We start from the raw sequence: 22,303 nt of genomic DNA, 5'->3' as shown, positions 1-22,303 counted from the left end.
TCCAGCCTGGGCAACAAGAGCGAAACTCGGTCTAAAAAAAAGAGAGAGAGAGAGAGAGAGAAGCTGAATTACAGCAGTTCTCTTGTCTGTCCTGACAATTCACAATGATAGGGACGGGAGACTGAAATACTGGGTAGAAGAGGACGGTTCCCTGGCAAAGGTCCCACCCTCAAGTCTGGACACCAGCAGCCATAAATGAGAACAGGCATTCCTGTTTTCACACCCAAAAAGTTGCCTTTTGACCCCCACACCGCCCTATTCTGTAACCATATAAACCTTGAACCTTAGGCTCCAGAAGGAGATGAGCAGACCAACAGCAGAATGGCACAGCCAAGGGGAGAAGAGAAGGAGCATCTGAATGCAAAGAGGAATTTGGCTTGGGACAATCAGAAAGTAGATCTGCCACTGGACAGACAAACTCCAGGGGAAGATCATCTTCCCACTCCATCCCCCTTCTAGCTCTCCATCCATCCCACTGACAGCCATCTCCACCACTCAGTAAAACCCCACATTCACTCTTCAAGTCCGTGTGTGACCTGATTCTTTGTGGACTCCAGACAAGAACCTGGGTGCTAAGAGGACACTGAGCTGGTAAACACTTAAGCTGTCTGCAGACAGCAGAGTGAAAAGACCACTGTAACACATGCCCACTTGCACTTATGGAGTCACAGACACACACCCCTAGATGCTACTGTGGGGCCAGAGCTCTTACCTTGGCTCCTGCACCTGCTGTTTGCACATCATGCAACAGGGGTGTGCCTCTCTGTTGAGCCAGGGGGATCCAGGGAACTCTCTCATTTCAACAGCACTTCAGAGAAACAACCATCATCCCAGGATCCACAGAGGAGGTGGTTCCTGATTTCTTCAAGCTCAACTCAATTAGAATTTTCATGAGAGGCCAGATTCGGTGGCTCACGCCTGTAATCCCAGCACTTTGGGAGGCCGAGGCGCGTGGATCACGAGGTCAGGAGATCTAGACCATCCTGGCTAACATGGTGAAACCCCATCTCAACTAATAATACAAAAAATTCATCGGATGTCATGGCGGGTGCCTGTAGTCCCAGCTACTCGGGAGGCTGAGGCAGGAGAATGGCGTGAACTCGGGAGGCAGAGCTTGCAGTGAGCCGAGACTGCGCCACTGCACTCTAGCCTGGGCGACAGAGCGAGACTCCATCTCAAAAAAAAAAAATTTTTTTCATGAGAAGCCTGGAGTGTTTAAAATAATTAATCATGAAATTTTATACTGTGATAATAAACAAGTAGTGGCTTTTAGGCATCGGAGATGTAAAACCTCAATTATGTCTATTTTAGTGTCAAACATTGAGGAACTACTGAACATCATAGTTGCAATCATAGGAGAAGGATTACAGATGGGTCCTCTCTATTCTTAGTTTAAGAAGCTTGTGAAGACTTTTGTTTTCTTCAGTGGCACTCAATTCCTGCAAATCCTAAGGAAGCTACAGTTCCCATGCTTAGTGCAAACGTGGAGAAAACCCTGCTAGGGGGACATAAAAAGGAGACATGAAGGATTTCAAATAATTATGCAAATGAATCATGCTGTGTCCCTTTTAGTACATTTTCTTATTTCACACGTTAGTACCATTTAGTACATGAGCAGGGAAAACCTCTGTCAGAGTTGTTAAAAGCATGAAGCATCTGTAGGCAGAATGCTGACATTAGCAGCCCATAAAATGTGGACAACTGTAACCATAAGTTAGAGAAATTACTAAGCAGAGCCTTACAGAGAAAGACAAAGATTTGATGGGACACAGATGTCTAATGTCTTCACTTATGTGTATAATTTTATGGCTGTTCCTTATGATATTTTGAAGATTTTATTCTCATTCTTTTGGGGAATAACACTTTTAACATTCCTCCAGTCAACAACAGCTAGAGATGGGAGTCCCAGACATAAATTATTAAAAATATCACATTAAAAACTTATCCTTGCTCATTTTATCCATAGCTCCATTCTTGCAAAAGGTGAGGTTCAACTACAAGTGTGTGTATTCACCAAGGAGAAAGAAATACGTGATTATGTCTTTACAACCATCTGTGATACCCTGGACCTCATCAATGAGTTATAATTTTTAAAAAGTTAAAGAAAGAAGAGCTGGAGTGAGTTTTTCTGCTTCTCAACGTTTCCTGAGTCTAGTGGTCCAGGGACAAGGATGTGTGGCCTCTGCAGTTGCAAAGAACTCCATACTTAGAAGGCCTTTGCATTTGGAATAAGCTTTCTGGGAGTGTCTAGAAATACTTAATAAATTTTGAACAAGGGACTTGCATTTTCGTTTTCCGGGGGACCCTGCAAACACACAACTGGTTCTCCAAGTGAAGCTCAGAGTACTATGGGCCCTATGGAAGTCTATATTCACTCTCAAAGCATATCACCCAATGAGCACTGTAATGCCCTGCAACATAGGAGAAAGCAGTGTGAGGAAGTAATATCTATATATGCCTTTTAAAAAATTTTGGCCTTTAGACCATTTATAAACAAGTGAGCCAGTCAGAGAATGTAAACTCTGCCACCAATCTGGCATTTCTAAACATAACTTGTTTTTAAAAGTATTAAATGGGAGTTTTCTACTTGGGCTACAGTGAAGTATTTTGTAGCAAGCAGCGTCACTACCAAGAACAGCTGGAAAAGCAGAATAAATTTAAACATACAGATGTTTGAAGACATCTGAGAGCTACTGAGGCAACGAGGAGCTAAAAACAGGGAAAGAACTGCAGAGAAATAAATTAATATTCAATATGGCTTTTCTTTCTTTTTTAAAATTTTGAGAACACTTGCCAAATTTGTGTATAAGGCAAAACAGCTGAGAATTGTTATAGAGGGCTACTGCTAAGAGGAAAATGATGATCAGAGATTCATCAATCTGACCATTTTGAAGAAATAAAAATAGCATGGCAGGACTGTCAAGGAATTCAGAATTTGTGAAGTTAAGATCCTGGAGACAAGAAGAGTGAAATAAGGCAGTCCTGTCTGATATTAAAGCATTTGCTGCATTTTTAAGCTCTGTAGAGCAAAAAACTAAGAAGACAAGCAATGAGTCAGTGAAAATCAGAGTATACAGCTGTCCACAGTCCTGATGTGGAAAAAACAAAGTGGAGTTTGAGAATAAGCAAGGGCTTAAAGACCATAGGTAATACCCAAATCTCTAACTTAGGACACCAGTAACAGGAAAAGGAATGGAAAGAGGAAAATGAAACCTTACAAAGCTGGAAACCAGGCTTGAGAGAGCTCCATCTTTGACTGGCATTATTCAGAGGGGCTACAAGTCTTCATAGCAATTTCTAGAATTTAATAAATAATTAGAGATAAAGGTAAAAAAATAGGAACACAAGTGAATGAAATATTGAAGTTATGAGATGTAGATTTTAAAAACACCATTAAATGTGTTCAGTTAGAAAGATGACAAAATGGGTTATTTGCTTCTTGTAGAGTTGTTTGAGTTCTTTGTAGATTCTGGATGTTAGACCTTTGTTGGATGCATAAGTCACAAATATCCTGTCCCATTCTGATGTTTGTTCACTCTGTTGATTACATCTTTTTCTGTTCAGAAGTTTTTTAGTGTAATTAAGTCCCATGAATTTGTCTATTTTTGGTACTGCTGCATTTGCTTTTGAGGTAATAGTCATGAATTATTTTGCCTAGGCTAGTATCCAAAAAGCTTTTCCCAGGTTTCTTCTAGGACTTTTACATTTTCACATCTTACATTTAAGTCTTCAATCCATCTTGAGTGAATTTTTGTATATGGTGAGGGATATGGGTCCAGTTTCATTCTTCTGCATGTGGCTAGCCAGCTTTCCCAGTATAATGTACTGATCAGGGGCTGGGTGCAGTGGCTTATGCCTGTAATCCCAGCACTTTGGGAGGCAAAGGCAGGAGGATCATCAGGTCAGGAGTTCGAGACCAGCCTGACCAACATGGTGAAACCCTGTCTCTCCTAAAAATACAAAAAAATTAGCCGGGCGTGGTGGAACGTGCCTTTAATCCCAGCTACTCAGGAGGCTGAGGCAGGAGAATCACTTGAAACTGGGAGGCAGAGGTTGCAGTGAGCTGAGATTGTGCCATTGTGTTCCAGCCTGGGTGACAGAGTGAGACTCCATCTCAATAATAATAATAATAATAATAATAATAATAATAATAATAATGTACTGATAGGGTGTTCCTTCCCAGGGTATGTTTTAGTCTACTTTGTCAAAGATCAGTTTGCTGTAGGCACGTAGCTTTACTTCTGAATTCTCTCTGTTCTATTGATCCATGTGTCTTATTTATATGCCAGTACCAGTCTATTTGGGTTACTACAGCTTTGTAATACAATTTGAAGCCAGGTAATGTGCTGCCCTAGCTTTATTCTTTTTGTTTAGGATTGTCTTTTCTAAGTCTTTGAAAAATGATGTTTGTATTTTGATGGGGATTGCATTGAATCTGTAGATTGAAAAGTGAGCACAGAAAATGAACAGACATTTTTTCAAAAGAAGACATACAAGGAGCCAACAGGCACATGGAAACATGCTCAGCATCACTGATCATCAGAGAAATGCAAATTAAAACCAAAATGAGATACTATCTTACACAAGAAAGAATGGCTATCATTAAAAAGTCAAAAAAAAAAAAAACAGATGCTGGTGAGGATGCAGAGAAGAAGGAACACTTACATACTGTTTGCAGGGATGTAAATGAGTACAACCTCTACAGAAACAGTGTGGATATTTTTCAAAGAACTAAAAACAAATCTACCATTAGATATAGCAATCCCATTACTGCCTATCTACCCAAAAGAAAAGAAAAAATTACATCAAAAGACATCTGCACTTGTATGTTTATTGCTGCACTATTCACAATAACAAAGATATAGAATAAACCTAAACACCCATCAAGGTGGACTAGATAAGGAAAAGATGATATATCTATTTATATTCATATTTATGATGATATTTTATATATAGATACTTTATATAACATATAATCAGATAATTAAATAAATTCATATATATAATTATATATAATTAAAGATATAATATAATTATATATAATTAAATATATATATATATAATGTGTATATATATACACACCAAGGAAGACTACTCAGCCATAAAAAGGAATGAAATCATGCCTTTTGCAGCAACAGGGATGGAACTTGAGGCCATTACCTTTTTTTTTTTGGAGGTGGATTCTCGCTCTGTCTCCAAGCTGGAGTACAGTGGTGTGATGTTGGCTCACTGCAATCCCTGCCTCCTGGGTCCAAGCGATTCCCCGCCTCAGCCTCCCGAGTAGCTGGGACTACAGGTGTCCACCACCATGGCCGGATAATCTTTTGTATTTTAGTAGAGGTGGGGTTTCACCATGTTGGCCAGGCTGGTCTCAATCTCCTGACTTCGTGATCCACCTGCCTCAGCCTCCCAAAGTGCTGGGATTACAGATGTGAGCCACTGCACCCAGAGGCCATTATCTTAAGTGAAATAATTCAGAAACAAAAAGTCAAACACCACATGTTCTCATTTATCAGTGGGAGATAAACCATGGGTACACATGGACACACAGAGTGGGAATAATAGACACTGGAGACAATACAAGGTGGGAGGGTGGGAAAGGACAAGAGTTGAAAAATTACCTCCTGGCTACAGTGTTCACTATTTTCAGTGATGGCTGCATGAAAAGCCCAGACCACCACCAGACGATGTATCCAGGTAACAAAATTGCACTTGTACCCTCTAAATCTATAAAAATAATTTTAAGAGGAAAAGAAAAGATGACAAAAGGTGTAATTATACCAATGAACAGCCATCTTTAAAAAATAAAGTGAAAAGTAAGAACTAAAAATGTATATATTTTAAAATGGAAACTTAATGAAGGAGTTATACAGGAAATTGGGCAAACTGAAGACAGAATTACTGGTCAGTAGAAAAAATAGATCAGTAGGGCCAGGCACGGTGGCTTACACCTGTAATCCCAGTACTTTGGGAAGCTGAGGTGGACTGATCACGAGGTAAGGAGATCGAGACCATCCTGGATAACATAGTGAAACCCCTTCTCTATTAAAAATGCAAAAATTAGTTGGGTGTGGTAGCATGTGCCTGTAATCCCAGCTACTTGGGAGGGTGAGGCAGGAGGATTGCTTGAATCTGGGAGGCTGAGGTTGCAGTGAGCCGAGATCATGCCACTGCACTCCAGCCTGGGCAACAGAGTGAGACTCCGTCTCAAAAAAAAAAAAAAATTAATAGAAAATATATGGTCCTGGGACGGTGGTTTACGCCTGTAATCCCAGCACTTTGGGAGGTCAAGGCAGGTGGATAACTTGAGGTCAGGAGTTCGAGACCAACCTGGGCAACATGGTGAAACCCTGTCTCTACCAAAAATTAGCCGGGCATGGTGGCAGGTGCCTGTAATCCTACCTACTCAGGAGGCTGAATCAGGAGAATCACTTGAACCCAGGAGGTGGAGGTTGCAGTGAGCCGAGATTGTGCCATTGTACTCCAGCCTGGGTGGCAAGAGCAAAACTCCATCTCAAAATCAATACATATAATAAAGAAGATATACAGGCAGAAGCTGATAGCTGAGAAAGCCTTAAAAGCAGATGTGCCTGTGCACATGCACACACAGAAAAGAGCATATGAGATATCCAAGAGATGGTGACATTGTAATCAAAGTCTCATAAAGACAGGAGAGAGAGAAAGAGAGAATTCTTTAGTAGCAGTATTGGAAGAGTTAATGTCCCATATTTTTGCAAAACTAAAAAAGAACTCAAGCCACAAATCCAAAAAGTGCAATAAACACAAACATGATAAAGACAAAGAAAATGACTAAGAGGATTTTCACTGGTGGGCCTATGTAAAAGAAAAATAGAAAGATTCCCTAAGCAGAAGAAAAATTAACACAGAAAAAAACTGAAAATTCAGGAAAGAATGAAAAATACCGGGACTCATAAATGTGTGGTCAAAACTAAATAAATATTGACTGTACAACAATCATGACAATGCCTTGTGAAAGTTAAAATACATGCAGAACGAGACAACATCAAGATTATACAAAGTTGGGGTAAGAATGCACTGATCTAGCATTTTACATTTCCAGCACAGTGTGTGAAATGGCAAGGTTTCTGATTTATATTCCATTGTAGTCAGTCATTTATTTATATTTGAATCCCTAAGGCAATCAGTAGAAGAATGTTTGGCTATCAATCTATCTGAAAAAAATTTGACTAACTGGGGAGGATGGCTTGTATTTAAGCAGGCCAAAGCCCCACTAATGACTCGAAAAGTCAGACAGCATGCAAAGTTGAACTTTGAGACGCCTTAGAAAAGTGCAGAGTCCACAGAGACTAGAGGAGGTGAATTCCAGATGGTGGAAAGCCCCTCAGAAGTGAGTTGGATGTCATTTGTTGCTTTTCCTATAGGCCCACTTGTAATTCTGGGCTGAGATTTTGGGCTTTGGTCCAGGCAGAGAGTGCTGCTGAGGCAGCTGCAGAGCTGGGGGTTGTTGTGGGGGATTGTGATTAAAAAATTGGAGACTCAAGGTCCTCAACATATGTCCGACTTTTCCTTTTCAGCACTTACAGTAGCCTGAAGCTATGAGGGGCTGGAAGATAAAGAACTAAGCCCAAACCTCTGTAAATTAGTAGATAACTTCTTAGAGCCCAAGGATGAGGGAGAAACAAAAATTCACCCAGTGGACGGCCAGCTAAGGATGCACCAGCCCACAGTCGAAAGGGCTAGAGAGGAGCTGTGGAACTGTGTGGTCATCTGAAGTTGTGTCCTGTGGGGGCATGTCCTGATTTTAAATTTTAAATATCTAGAGACTCAGAATCCCAGATTAGCCACCAGAGGATGGGACTTATCTGGAAAGGAAAAAACACCAACAATTGCAATAGTCACACAGTGTACAAGTTGGAGACTTAAGGGACCTCAATCTAATGATGGTTTCTCTTTCAAGATGTTTATCAAATTCATTGTTTTTTTATAACTGCATAGTATTCCATGGTGAATATATACCACATTTTCCCTGGTTTTTAACCATTGATAGACACTTGTTTCCATATCCTGGCTATTGTGAATAATGGCCCTCTTGGAGGAGGGTCACATTAAGTGAAATAAGGCAGCCACAGGAAGACTCATACTGCAAGGTCTCCCTCATATGCTGGTATCTAAAATGTTGTTCTCATGGAAGTAGACAGTTGAATAGAGGTTACTAGAGGATGGAAAGGGTAGGTGGGAGAGGGAAATGGGGAGAGATTGATCAACAGGTACAAAGTTACAGTTAAAATAGAAGGAATAAATTGTGCTGTTCTATTGTAGAGCAGGATGATGAGTTAATACCAATGTATATTTCAAAGCAGCTAGCAGAGAGATTTCTGAATGTTCTCATCACAAAGAAATAAATGTTTAAGATGATGGATATTCTAATTACCCTGATTTGATCATTACACAATGTATACATGTATCAAAACATAACATTTTACCCAAAATATGTACGATTACTATGTGTCAGTCATATAAAAATATACTTGTCTAATTCTGAAGCTCTATAGTGCAAGCGTCATAACACACTCTGAGAAGCACAGTAGAGTTTCCCACAACATCTTGATGATCAAGAGAAATGGCCTGGGGCTGGATGCAGTAGCTCACACCTGCAAGTACCAACACTATGAGAGGCTAAGGCAGGAGCATAATTTGAAGCAAGGAGCTCTAGATGAGCCCAGGCAACAGAGCCATACCCCATCTCCACAAAAAGCTTTAAAATTCAGCCAGGCATGGTGGTGCACCCCCATAGTCCCAGCTACTCAGGAGGCTGAACTGGGAGGATCCCTTGAGGCCAGGAGTTTGAGGCTACAGTGAGCCCTGATGGTGCCACTGCACTCCAGCCTGGGCAACAGAGCAGGGTTCTCAGAAGAAAGTCTGAAGGACTACGTCTTAGCAACAGGAAAAAATCACTGACAGGTTGAGTCTCAGAAAACTCATGCTCTGCTAGCCTATTCCTGACCGGGTGAAGGAACGAGCCCTACACTCTGTTGGCCTAGGAGAGGAAAAGATGGCCCCTGCTTCCCATAGAAGATAGCCTCATTCAAAGACTCAAGGTGATAAAATAAAAAGCAGAAATCAACGATCTAGTGAACAAACATATTAGAGAAAATCAACAAAACCAGAAGTTGTTTCTTTTAAGAAAAATAAAAGATAAACCCTTAACAAGACTCGTTAAACCTGGAGCACTAGTAGAGAGACCAGAAGGGACACACTTAGACCACAGAGCTGAACAATCACCAAGAATGAAAATTAACAAAGGCAAATGGGCTTGCCATCTACCCTAAAGAAATGCACATGGCCTTTTCTGAATCTATTGAGATAATCATGTGGTTTTTGTCTTTGGTTCTGTTTATATGCTGGATTACATTTATTGATTTGCGTATGTTGAACCAGCCTTGCATCCCAGGGATGAAGCCCACTTGATCATGGTGGATAAGCTTTTTGATGTGCTGCTGGATTCGGTTTGCCAGTATTTTATTGAGGATTTTTGCATCAATGTTCATCAAGGATATTGGTCTGAAATTCTCTTTTTTGGTTATGTCTCTGCCAGGCTTTGGTATCAGGATGATGCTGGCTTCATAAAATGTGTTAGGGAGGATTCTCTCTTTTTCTATCTATTGGAATAGTTTCAGAAGGAATGGTACCAGTTCCTCCTTGTACCTCTGGTAGAATTCGGCTGTGAATCTATCAGGTCCTGGACTCTTTTTGGTTGGTAAGCTATTGATTATTGCCACAATTTCAGAACCTGTTATTGGTCTATTCAGAGAGTCAACTTCTTCCTGATTTAGTCTTGGGAGGGTGTATTTGTTGAGGAATTTATCCATTTCTTCTAGATTTTCTAGTTTATTTGCATAGAGGTGTTTGTAGTATTCTCTGATGGTAGATTGTATTTCTGTGGGATCGGTGGTGATATCCCCTTTTTCATTTTTTATTGCATCTATTTGATTCTTCTCTCTTTTCTTCTTTATTAGTCTTGCTAGCGGTCTATCAATTTTGTTGATCTTTTCAAAAAACCAGCTCCTGGATTCATTAATTTTTTGAAGGGTTTTTTGTGCCTCTATTTCCTTCAGTTCTGCTCTGATTTAATAAATGGTGCTGGGAAAACTGGCTAGCCATATGTAGAAAGCTGAAACTGGATCCCTTCCTTACACCTTATACAAAAATTAATTCAAGATGGATTAAAGACTTAAATGTTAGACCCAAAACCATTAAAATCCTACAAGAAAACCTAGGCAGTACCATTCAGGACATAGGCATGGGCAAGGACTTCATGTCTAAAACACCAAAAGCAATGGCAACAAAAGCCAAAATTGACAAATGGGATCTAATTAAACTAAAGAGCTTCTGCACAGCAAAAGAAACTACCATCAGAGTGAACAGGCAACCTACAGAATGGGAGAAAATTTTTGCAACCTACTCATCTGACAAAGGGCTAATATCCAGAATCTACAATGAACTCAAACATATTTACAAGAAAAAAACAAACAACCTCATCAAAAAGTGGGCAAAGGACATGAACAGACACTTCTCAAAAGAAGACATTTATGCAGCCAAAAAACACATGAAGAAATGCTCATCATCACTGGCCATCAGAGAAATGCAAATCAAAACCACAGTGAGATACCATCTCACACCAGTTAGAATGGCCATCATTAAAAAAGCAGGAAACAACAGGTGCTGGAGAGGATGTGGAGAAATAGGAACACTTTTACACTGTTGGTGGGACTGTAAACTAGTTCAACCATTGTCGAAGTCAGTGTGGCAATTCCTCAGGGATCTAGAACTAGAAATACCATTTGACCCAGCCATCCCATTACTGGGTATATACCCAAAGGACTATAAATCATGCTGCTATAAAGACACATGCACACGTATGTTTATTGCGGCACTATTCACAATAGCAAAGAGTTGGAACCAACCCAAATGTCCAACAACGATAGACTGGATTAAGAAAATGTGGCACATATACACCACGGAATACTATGCAGCCATAAAAAAGGATGAGTTAATATCCTTTATAGGGACATGGATGAAACTGGAAAACATCATTCTCAGTAAACTATCGCAAGGACAAAAAAACCAAACACCGTATGTTCTCACTCATAGGTGGGAATTGAACAATGAGAACTCATGGACACAGGAAGGGGAACATCACGCTCCGGGGACTGTTGTGGGGTGGGGGGAGGGGGGAGGGACAGCATTAGGAGATATACCTAATGCTAAATGACGAGTTAATGGGTGCAGGAAATCAATGTGGCACATGGATACATATGTAACAAACCTGCACATTGTGCACATGTACCCTAAAACCTAAAGTATAATAATAATAAAAAAAGAAATGCACATGGTATTGAATGAAGTAAAACTGTTCATGTAACAGAATATTCAATATTATAAAGTTTTACAGTTCCAATGTAATCTGTAAATTTAGTATGATTGCAAACAGGATCACAGGAGATTCCATAGTGGAAATTGAAGAGCCTATTCTACAATATAAAAGAAACTCAACTATTCAAGTATAGCTAAGGCAATACTGGGGGAAAAAAGACAAGAATGGAGGAGTTATATTACCTGATATGAGGGTATATAGTAAGCTAAAGTAGTTAAGATGGACTAATACTGGCAAGAGGGAAAAAAAGCAAAAGAAAGAGAAAGAAAGAAAGAAAGGGAGGGAGAGATGGAAAGAGGGTGGGAGGGAAGAAGTAAGGAAGGAGTAAAAGAAGGAAGGGAGGGAGGGAGGAAGAGAGGCAGGGAGGGAGGGAGGGAGGAAAAGAGGGAGGAAAAAAGAGAAAGATATAAGCCAACAAAAAATAATAATCCAAAAACAAATCCACATACACATGACCATGGTTTATGGCAAAGGTGACTGTACTGTGATAGGAAAAGCATGCCATTTTCAATAAATGATTTAGAACCAGTTGGAAATCCACATGGAAAAATAAAATATCTTCACTCCTAACTTAAAGCAAACTGAAAAAAACAAAAAATTAAGTGAAGTAATTTCAGATCTTAGTGTGAAATAAAAAGCAATAAATATTTAAAAGAAAATATTAAAACAATTTTATAACTTTAGAATAGGATATGGGTTCATAAACTGAACCTATAAAGTGTTAGCCATAGAATAAATGATAACTCAAACTACAGTAGGATTAAGAACTTTTATCAAAAGATTCCATTGAGAAAGTGAAAAGATAGGCCACAATGTGTTGTATACAAACTAAAAACTTGTATCCAAAATAAGGAATACCTAAAAATTAATAAGATAAAGACAATGTAATTTTGAAAATAGCCAAACAACTTGAACAGATATTTCAAAAAATATGACATCAACTATTTTATAAACATATGAAAAATGTTCATGTTTAATAGTCCTCAGAGAGATGTAAAACATATGCATCCCCTATGATCCAGAAGTTCCTCTCTTAGGCATATACTCATGAATACATACATATAGTTTTTGAAAGACACATGCAAGAATGTTTATAGAGGCCACACTGCCAAACTGGAAACTATCCAACATTTATCAACATTAAAATATTGGAGTGTATTTACACAATGGAATTCTATGTAAAGAAGTCAACAAATGATTGCTATACACACGAGGCATTTATCTCACAAGCAATTTTGACTGAAAGATGCCAGACAGAAAACAGTGATTTAGCTGTGATTTCAATTGTATACAATTCAACGACAGGCAAAACAAATGTAAGCTGATAGAAGTGAGGACTGTAGTTACCTGTGAGAAAGACAAATGTACCTATGTGGGCAACTTTTGGAGTCTGATGTTTCTGATCTTGGTGCTGATTAAATGTATGTGATCCATTTTTGATAATTTATCAAGACATGACCTTCCTTCTATACTTATAAATATGATATACTTCAACAAAAAGTTTTTATGTAATCATAAAAAATTTGCTTATGTTCTCTCTCATCAGTTTTTAAAGCAGAGTGGGTGGGATAAAAGACAGTGTAGTATCACTCTCCAGAAAAAAAGTAAATGGTATATTTTGGTGTCCTATAAAATGAAAACAGTGTATTTTATGGAGTGTAATAAAAATATGTCTCCACATTTACAAAGTCTTCCATTACTTGGTCCTGTGTTGCTTGGTGAGTGTGCACTAAGTAAGTAGAAAAAATAACCGTAGCAAGTGTGAAGTTCAGCTGTGAGAGCAGTGGAGTGTAGCTATAGGGGTTGGCTTTGTAAGAAAGGCAAGCTCTTCTTTCCATTATAATGGACTCTCAGTCCCATGCATGAGCTCTGGAGGATCATAGCACGTGTTTGTCACTGCCCTGTCCTTTGAGCAGTCTGGAGAGGGTATTTGACTTGGTGCTTAACTGGTAACCTAATAAAAGTGATGTTGCCACACAACATGTCAGTTGTCTCTATTTCCATGAAATCAAGTGTACCGCCTTTGACAAAGAGATTTAAAAAATGATGACCATACTCCAGATCGGCTGCCACAGCCCTCTAGATCCACTGTGGTGGCTGTCCTGAAACACTTGAAGAAGAGCATGCTAGCTTTGTTCCACCTCATTTTCCTTCTGTTTTAACCAGTCCCTGAGTTGCAAAACGTAGTTCCTTCACCATTTTTTTTTCAATAATGCAATGATGATAAATAACTTGTGATTTTTAAAAACACAAGATGACTTGAGCATTAATAGAGAGATGCTGCATATAATTTCACCAGCACTGTCTTTCTGTCTTTTTTCTTTTACTTTGTCCACATTCAGGATCCTCTGCACACATCTCTCTGTACAACTATTCCCCTTCTTCTATTATTAAGAGAACCTTCTCACTCTTTGTAGACTACCACCTGTCTACACCCAACTCCTAGAGGCTCAGCTTCTAACCCAAACTGTCTCATCAAAGCTTTTTCCAAACAAAATCAGGTCTCAAAGGAGAATTATTTTGCCAGCAGCCCAAATAATAGCATTTTCTCCTTTTTGTAAAATATGCATCAACCTAGTGTTAATTTCCAGGTTAAAATATCATCACTTTACATGTTCCTACTTTACCCAAATGCAACACTCTGCTAAAATGCGGAAGATGACTTAAAAGAGATAAAACCCCAAATAGCATTGAAAACCGAGGATACATGTCAGAGTATTTTTAGAGCCAGGAGTATGTTTCACTATCTTCATGGCTGATAGATCTGAACTGTTCTGCACTGTTATTATAAACTACGCATGATTTGCCAACTGCCATCCCTTAAGTGGGAGGAGATACCTTTGAGCTCACTTTATACTCCTGCTGTGAGGTACACATTCTAACAGAAAGAAACTGGGCAAACCATCTGCCAGAGATGTAGAGAAATATAACAATTAAGAACATTGCGGCCAGGCGTGGTGGCTGACGCCTGTAATCCCAACACTTTGGGAGGCCGAAGCAGGCAGATCACCTGAGATCAGGAGTTTGAGACCAGCCTGGCCAATGTGGCAAAACCCCATCTCTACTAAAAATACAAAAAATTAGCCGGGCATGGGGGCAGGCACTTGTAATCTCAGCTACTCATAAAGCTGACAGGGAGAATCACTTGAACCCTGGAGGCAGAGGTTGCAGTGAGCCAAGATTGCACCACTGCACTCCAGCCTGGGTGACAGAGTGAGACTCCGAAAGAAAGAAGGAAAGAAGGAAAGAAAAAGAAAGAAAGAAGAAAGAAGGAAGAAAGGAAGGAAGAAAAAGAAAGAAGAAAGAAAAAGATGAAAGAAAGGAAGAAAGAAAAGAAAAAAAGAAAGAAAGAACGAAAGAAAGAAAGAAAGAAAGAAGAAAGAAAGAAGAAAGAAAGAAAGAAAGAAGAAAGAAGAAAGAAAGAAAGAAAGAAAGAAAGAAAGAAAGAAAGAAAGAAAGAAAGAAAGAAAGAAAAAGAAAATTGCTCTGGGAATCAAACAGACCTGACTTGGTTTCATTTTTCTGTGTCTTAGCAGCAGTGTGTCTTTGAGCAAACCGCTTTACCTCTCCCAGCTTGGTTTCTCACTTGCAATACAAGGATGTAATAATATCCACCATATAGAATAACTATGGGCTTTAAAATAGATAATGCCAGTTCCAGGTATAGAATAAACACTCACTAAATATCCCTTTGCACTTCCATTACATTAATACTTCTATTTCTGTGGTGCCTCATATTACCATCAGAGGACATAGAAAAGGACCTTGTACCCTGGAATGTACAAGCTTATGGATAGAGGCATAAATAAAGGGCTGAGTAACATAAAACCCTGTAGAGAGATTCCAACTGGTAACTACAATGTTTATATAATTGGTCTCATCCAATGTCAGGGAGCCAAGAAATGGGACCTTTAGAAAACCTCGGCTAGTCCCTTAGAGGCACACCGGATTAATCGCTCCCGAATGGGGAAATGGGCCGGGAGCAGAGCAATTCTACAGTCTCACTATGCTTGAGACTGAAAATGAGATTTTTTCAGGATCAATGTTGAATGCAAAGACAAGACATAAACCCTGTGTGTGGTAAATACCATAATCTGGAGGATTCTTGGTATTCAATCTTAAGTAACAGGTAAGATCCATAAGCCTACATTCTTTGTCAGCTGAAGAAGAGGGCCCACTAAAAGCAGCATTTCTTTAGGGATATTTATAGAGAGGATAAGAGAAAAACATTATAAAAATTGGCTCCATGCTCCCAATAATATTATATATAACACAAAAGTTTAACTTTCTACCAGAAGAAACAACAAACCTGAACTTATGGAAAAATGTGAAGTTGAAATGCCAATCCAGAAGGCTAGATAAAAATGGAGGTTTAAGAGACAGAGTAGATAAACCAAAAAGACAGTATGATAAGAATCCATACTGATGACCCTAAAAAGAAGTAATTAGCCATGAGAAATTTCAAATTAGAAGTAAAGAGGGAGCTAGGTGCAGTTGCTCATGCCTGTATTCTCAGCACTTTGGGAGGCTGAGGCGGGTGCATCACCTGAGGTCAGGAGTTTGCCTGGCCAACATGATGAAACCCTATCACTACTAAAAATACAAAAAATTAACCAGGCATGGTGGTGGGTCCCTGTAATCCCAGGTACTCAGTAGGCTAAGGCAAGAGAATCACTTGAACCCAGGAGGTGGAGGTTGCAGTGAGCCAAGATCACACCACTGCACTCCAGCCCAGGCAACAATAGTGCAACTCGGTCTCAAAAAAAACAACCAACCAACCAAACAAACAAACAAAAAAAGCAAAAAAATCCCAAAAACAAACAAAAACAAAAACAAAAAAAACATAAAGAGGGTAACTTTGAGAAGACGTCCCAGACTGTGAAGATAAAGGACAAGTAGGTAAAAATGATGGATTTAAGGAACTGGAAAAATGAAATTTAAGATTTGAAAAGTTAAAATAATCACCAGTATAGTAAGGCTGAACATATATATACCTTTAAAACATCTGGAGAACATGAAAACCCACAAAATATATGCAATATTACAAGAAGAAGAGATAGCAAAGAAGAAGAAGGAATTTTAAAAACATATACATTAAGATAAATATGATACCAATTTTTTTGACTTATGACGTGTAAATAAATATAAATATATTTAAATCCATCAATTAAATGAAAAAGTCTCTCAGATTAGGCGTTAGAAAACATGTGTTTTACAAATGAAGCCAAAAGTAAAATAACACAGGTAGATTCACAAAAACAAGAGGTCTAAAAATGTTACTTGAAAAAGATGACAAGATGGCAACATTTGTAATAAACCAAATGAAATTAAAGAGACAAAAGCACAGTAAATTGGGCTAAAAGGATAATTTCATATGGGGGAATGCAAAATCTAAAAATAACATAATAGTCATAAATCTATATGTACTAAAAATCAAAGGATTAAAATGTATAAAGAAAACAGTTTTGGCCAGGTGCGGCGGCTCACACCTGTAATCCCAGCACTTTGGGAGGCTGAGTCAGGTGGATCATGAGGTCAGATCAAGACCATCCTGGCCAACATGGTGAAACCCCATCTCTACTAAAATAAATAAATAAATAAATAAATAAATAAATAAATAAATAAAAATACAAAAATTAGCAGGGCATGGTGGCACATGCCTGTAATCTCAGCTACTCGGGAGGCTGAGGCAGGAGAATTGCTTGAACCCAGGAGTCAGAGGTTGTAGTGAGCCAAGATCACCACTGCAATCCAGCCTGGTGACAGAATGAGACTCCACTTCAAAAAAAAAAAAAAAGAAAAGAAAAAAACTGTTTTATGTGAAAGTGAATATTGGTAATAACCCCATTGCAAGTTAATTTTTTTTTTTAGATGGATTCTAGCCAGGCTGGAGTGCGGTGGCCAGATCTTGGCTCACTGCAACCTTTGACTCCCTGGTTTGAGTGATTCTTCTGCCTCAGCCTCCTGAGTAGCTGGGATTACAGGCACATGTCACCATGCCCAGCTAATTTTTTTTTTTTTTTTTTTTTGGAGATGAAGTCTTGCTCTAGTCCCCCAGGCTGGAGTTCGATGGTGCGATCTTGGCTCACTGCAACCTCCACCTCCTGGGTTCAAGTGATTCTTCTGCCTCAGCCTCCCGAGTAGCTGGGATTACAGGTGCCTGCCACAACGCCCAGCTAATTTTTGTATTTTAGAAGAGACAGGGTTTCACCATTGATCTCCATATGATCTCCATATCCTGACCTTGTGATCTGCCCGCCTTGATCTCCCAGAGTGCTGGGATTACAGGCATGGGCCACCATGCCCAGCCTGCATTTATGTTACTTAAAATTACAAAACAACTGGCTGGGTGCAGTGGCTCAAGCCTGTACTCGCAGTGAGAGATGAAAATGTGCTAGCAGCCCTCACTCACTCTCGGCGCCTCCTAGGCTTTGGTGTCTGCTCTGGCCATGCTTGAGGAGCCCTTCAGTCCACCTCTGCACTGTGGGAGCCCCTCTCTGGGGCTGTCCAAGGCTGGAGCTGGCTCCCTCTGCTCATGGGGAGGTGCGGAGGGAGAGGCACATGCAGGAGCTGGGGCTGCATGCAGCGCTTGTGGTCCAGCGCAGGTTCTGGTGGGCATGGGCTTGGCACCTGCTGGGTGCCTCCTAGGCTTGATCAGGGGATGAGCTCCCTCTGGGCTGCTGGAGTGCCAGTGAGAGGTGAAGCTGGCTGGGCTTCTGGGATGGGTGGGGACTTGGAGAACTTTTCTATCTAGCTGAAGTATTGTAAACACACCAATCAGCACTCCGTGTCTAGCTAAAGATTTGTAAATGCACCAATCAGCACTCTGTCAAAATGGACCAATCAGCTCTCTGTAAAACGGACCAATCAGCTCTCTATAAAATGGACCAATCAGCAGGATGTGAGTGGGACCAGATAAGGGAATAAAAGCATGCCACCTAAGCCAGCAGCAGCAACCCGCTCAGGTCCCCTTCCATGCTGTGGAAGCTTTGTTCTTTCACTCTTTGCAATAAATCTTGCTGCTGCTCACTCTTTGGGTCCACACCACCTTTAAGAGCTGTAACACTCACTGCGAAGATGTGCAGCTTCACTCCTGAGGCCAGCAAGACCACGAACCCGCCAGAAGGAATGATCATCTCCAGATGCACCGCCTTTAAGAGCTGTAACACTCACCGCGAGGGTCCATGACTTCACTCCTGAAGTCAGTGAGACCACGAACCCACCCAGAACAAAGAAACTCCAGACACATCTGAATATCTGAAGGGACAAACTCCGGACACACCATCTTTAAGAACTGTAACACTCACTGCAAGTGTCTGCAACTTCATTCTTGAAGTCAGCAAGACCAAGAACCCACCAATTCCGGACACATTTTGGCAACCACAAAGGGACTATCACCTATCGCCAAACGTTGAGACTATCACCTATTGCCAGGCAGTGAGTACCATCGGACCCCTTTTGCTTGCTATTCTGTCCTATTTTTCCTTAGAATTCAGGGGCTAAATACCAGGCACCTGTCAGCCAGTTAAAAGTGACTAGCACGGCCATTGGACTCAAGACACGGGTGTCAGGTGTTCTGGGAAATGGCTAACAACCCCCGACTCTTCAGAGTTGGGAGCGTTGGTTTGCCTGGAACCAGCTTCCACTTTTCTTGTACTTCTGGACTGAGCCAAGGATTGACAGAGAGGAAAGCCATTCAGCTCCAGGGTCCCGACAAGAAGTTGGTTGACCCTGCAGCCATGAGTGGAACTCTCAAAGGCATGTCGCCCAAGCGAGACTTGGCCATCTATCCTATCTATCCTGACCCTTGCCCCGGGTCCTAACACCTGCCAGACAAGCTTCTTCTTGCCTCCCTTCTCTGAGGCTAGCCCTGCTTCTAAAAACCACTCCCTGTCTCTGGTGCTTTTCTACTTTCTCCCATAAGAATGATTTCTAGTATAAACTCCAGGACTCTATTCCCTTCTTTAGGTACCCAGACTCACCAATCAGAAAGACATATTTTTTCTCCAAAGCCACATCATAGTGGGGACTCTCTGGAATTTTAGGATCCTTCCTCAGACTAGCAGGCCTAACAAAAGCTATTCCTGAAGCTAGGATATGGGGAGCCTCAGAAATTGTATCCTTCCTGTTCATGTAAGTGAGGACAAAAGGTGTCACCCTTCCATCCCTGGAGATCCCTTCCCTCCCTCAAGGTATGGCCCTCCACTTCATTTTTGGGGCATAACATCTTTATAGGACATGGGCAAAATCCCAATACTAACAGGAGAATGCTTAGGACTCTAACAGGTTTTCGAGAATGCATCAGTAAGGGCCACTAAATCTGACTTTCCTTGGTCCTCCTTGTGGTCTGGGAGGAAATCTAGTGTTTCTGCTGCTGTGTTGGTGAGCACAACTATTCCAATCAGCAGGGTCCAGGGACCGTTGTGGGTTCTTGGGCAGGGGTTGTTTCTGCTGCTGCATTGGTGAGTGCAACTATTCCGATCAGCAGGGTCCAGGGACCGTTGTGGGTTCTTGGGCAGGGGTAGAAACAAAACAAACCAAAACTGTGGGTGGTTTTGTCTTTCAGATGGGAAACACTCAGGCATCAACAGGCTCACCCTTGAAATGCATCCTAAGCCATTGGGACCAATTTGACCCACAAACCCTGAAAAAGAGGTGGCTCATTTTTTTTCTGCATTATGGCCTGGCCCCGATATTCTCTCTCTGATAGGGAAAAATGGCCACCTGAGGGAAGTACAAATTGCAATACTATCCTGCAGCTCAACCTTTTCTGTAAGAGGGAAGGCAAATGGAGTAAATACCTTATGTCCAAGCTTTCTTTTCACTGAGGTGTAATACATAACTGTGCAAAGCTTGCAATTTACATCCCACAGGAGGACCTTTCAGCTTACTCCCATGTCCTAGCTTTCCTATAGCTCCCCTTCCTATTAATGATAATCCTCCTCTAATCTCCCCTGCCCAGAAGGAAATAAGCAAAGAAATCTCCATAGGACCACAAGACCCCCCAGGCCATCAGTTATGTCCCCTTCAAGCTGTAGGGAGAGGGGAATTTGACTTAACCTGGATATGTGTCCTCTTCTCCCTCTCTGATTTAAAGCAGATCAAGGCAGACCTGGGGAAGGTTTCAGATGATCCTGATAGGTAAATAGATGTCCTACAGGGTCTAGGGCAAACCTTTGATCTCACTTGGAGAGATGTCATGCTATTGTTAGATCAAACACTTGCCTTTAATGAAAATAATGCAGCTTCAGGTGCAGCCCGAGAGTTTGGAGATACCTGGTATCTTAGTCAAGTAAATGATAGAATGACAGCTGAAGAAAGGGACAAATTCCTTACCAGTCAGCAAGCCATCCCCAGTATGGATCCCCACTGGGACCTTGACTCAGATCATGGGGACTGGAGTCATAAACATCTGTTGACCTGTGTTCTAGAAGGACTAAGGAGAATTAGGAAAAAGCCCATGACTTATGCAATGATATCCACCATAACTCAGGGAAAGGAAGAAAATCCTCCTGCATTCCTTGAGCTGCTATGGGAGGCCTTAAGAAAATATACTCCCCTGTCACCTGAATCACTTGAGGGTCAATTGATTCTAAAAGATAAGTTTATTACCCAATCAGCCACAGATACCAGCAGAAAGCTCCAAAAACAAACCCAGGGCATTATTAAAGCTTTGAACAAAATTTGGAGGCATTATTAAACCTGGCAACTTTGGTGTTCCATAATAGGGACCAAGAGGAACAGGCCCAAAAGGAAAATCGAAATCACAGAAAGGCCTCAGGCTTAGTCAGGGCCCTCAGACAAACCTTGGTGGTTCAGAGAGTACAGAAAATGGAGCAGGCCAGTCACCCAGTAGGGCTTGTTATCAGTGTGGTTTACAAGGACACTTTAAAAAAGATTGTCCGATGAGAAACAAGCTGCCCCCTTGTCCATGTCCGCTATGCCAAGGCAATCAGTGGAAGCTGCAATGCCCCAGAGAACAAAGGTTCTCTGAGTCAGAAGCCCCCAACCAGATGATCCAACAACAGGATTGAGGGTGCCCAGGGCAAGAGCCAGCTCGTCATCACCCTCACTGAGCCCTGGGTACATTTAACCATTGAGGGCCAGGAAATTGACTTCCTCCTGGACACTGACGCAGCCTTCTCAGTGTTAATCTTCTGTCCTGGATGACTGTCCTCAAGGTCCATTACCATCTGAGGAATCCTGGGACAGCCTGTAACCAGGTATTTCTCCCACCTCCTCAGTTGTAATTGGGAGACTTTGCTCTTTTCACATGCCTTTCTTGTTATGCCTGAAAGTCCCACACCCTTATTAGGGAGGAACATGTTAGCCAAAGCTGGAGCTATTATCTACATGAATATGGGGAAAAAATTATCCATCTGTTGTCCCCTACTTGAAGGCATCAACCCTGAAGTCTGGGCATTGGAAGGACAATTTGGAAGGGCAAAAAATGCCCACCCAGTCCAAATCAGGCTAAAAGACCCCACCACTTTTCCTTATCAAAGGCAATATCCCTTAAGGCCTGAAGCACATAAAGGATTACAGGATATTGTTAAACACTTAAAAGCTCAAGGCTTACTGAGGAAACACATCAGTCCCTGCAACACCCTGATTCTAGGAGTACAAAAACTGAATGGTCAGTGGAGACTAGTGCAAGATCTTAGACTCATCAATGAGGCAGTAATTCCTCTATATCCAGTTGTACCCAACCCCTATACCTTGCTCTCTCAAATACCAGAGGAAGCAGAATGGTTCACTGTTCTGGACCTCAAGGATGCCTTCTTCTGTATTCTCCTGCACTCTGACTCCCAGTTTCTCTTTGCCTTTGAGGATCCCACAGACCACATGTCCCAACTTACGTGGATGGTCTTGCCCCAAGTGTTTAGA

This window comes from Symphalangus syndactylus, chromosome 4 (assembly GCF_028878055.3).
Source record: "Symphalangus syndactylus isolate Jambi chromosome 4, NHGRI_mSymSyn1-v2.1_pri, whole genome shotgun sequence".
Taxonomy (NCBI): Eukaryota; Metazoa; Chordata; class Mammalia; order Primates; family Hylobatidae; genus Symphalangus; species Symphalangus syndactylus.
Note: the sequence above shows the minus strand (reverse complement) of the source record.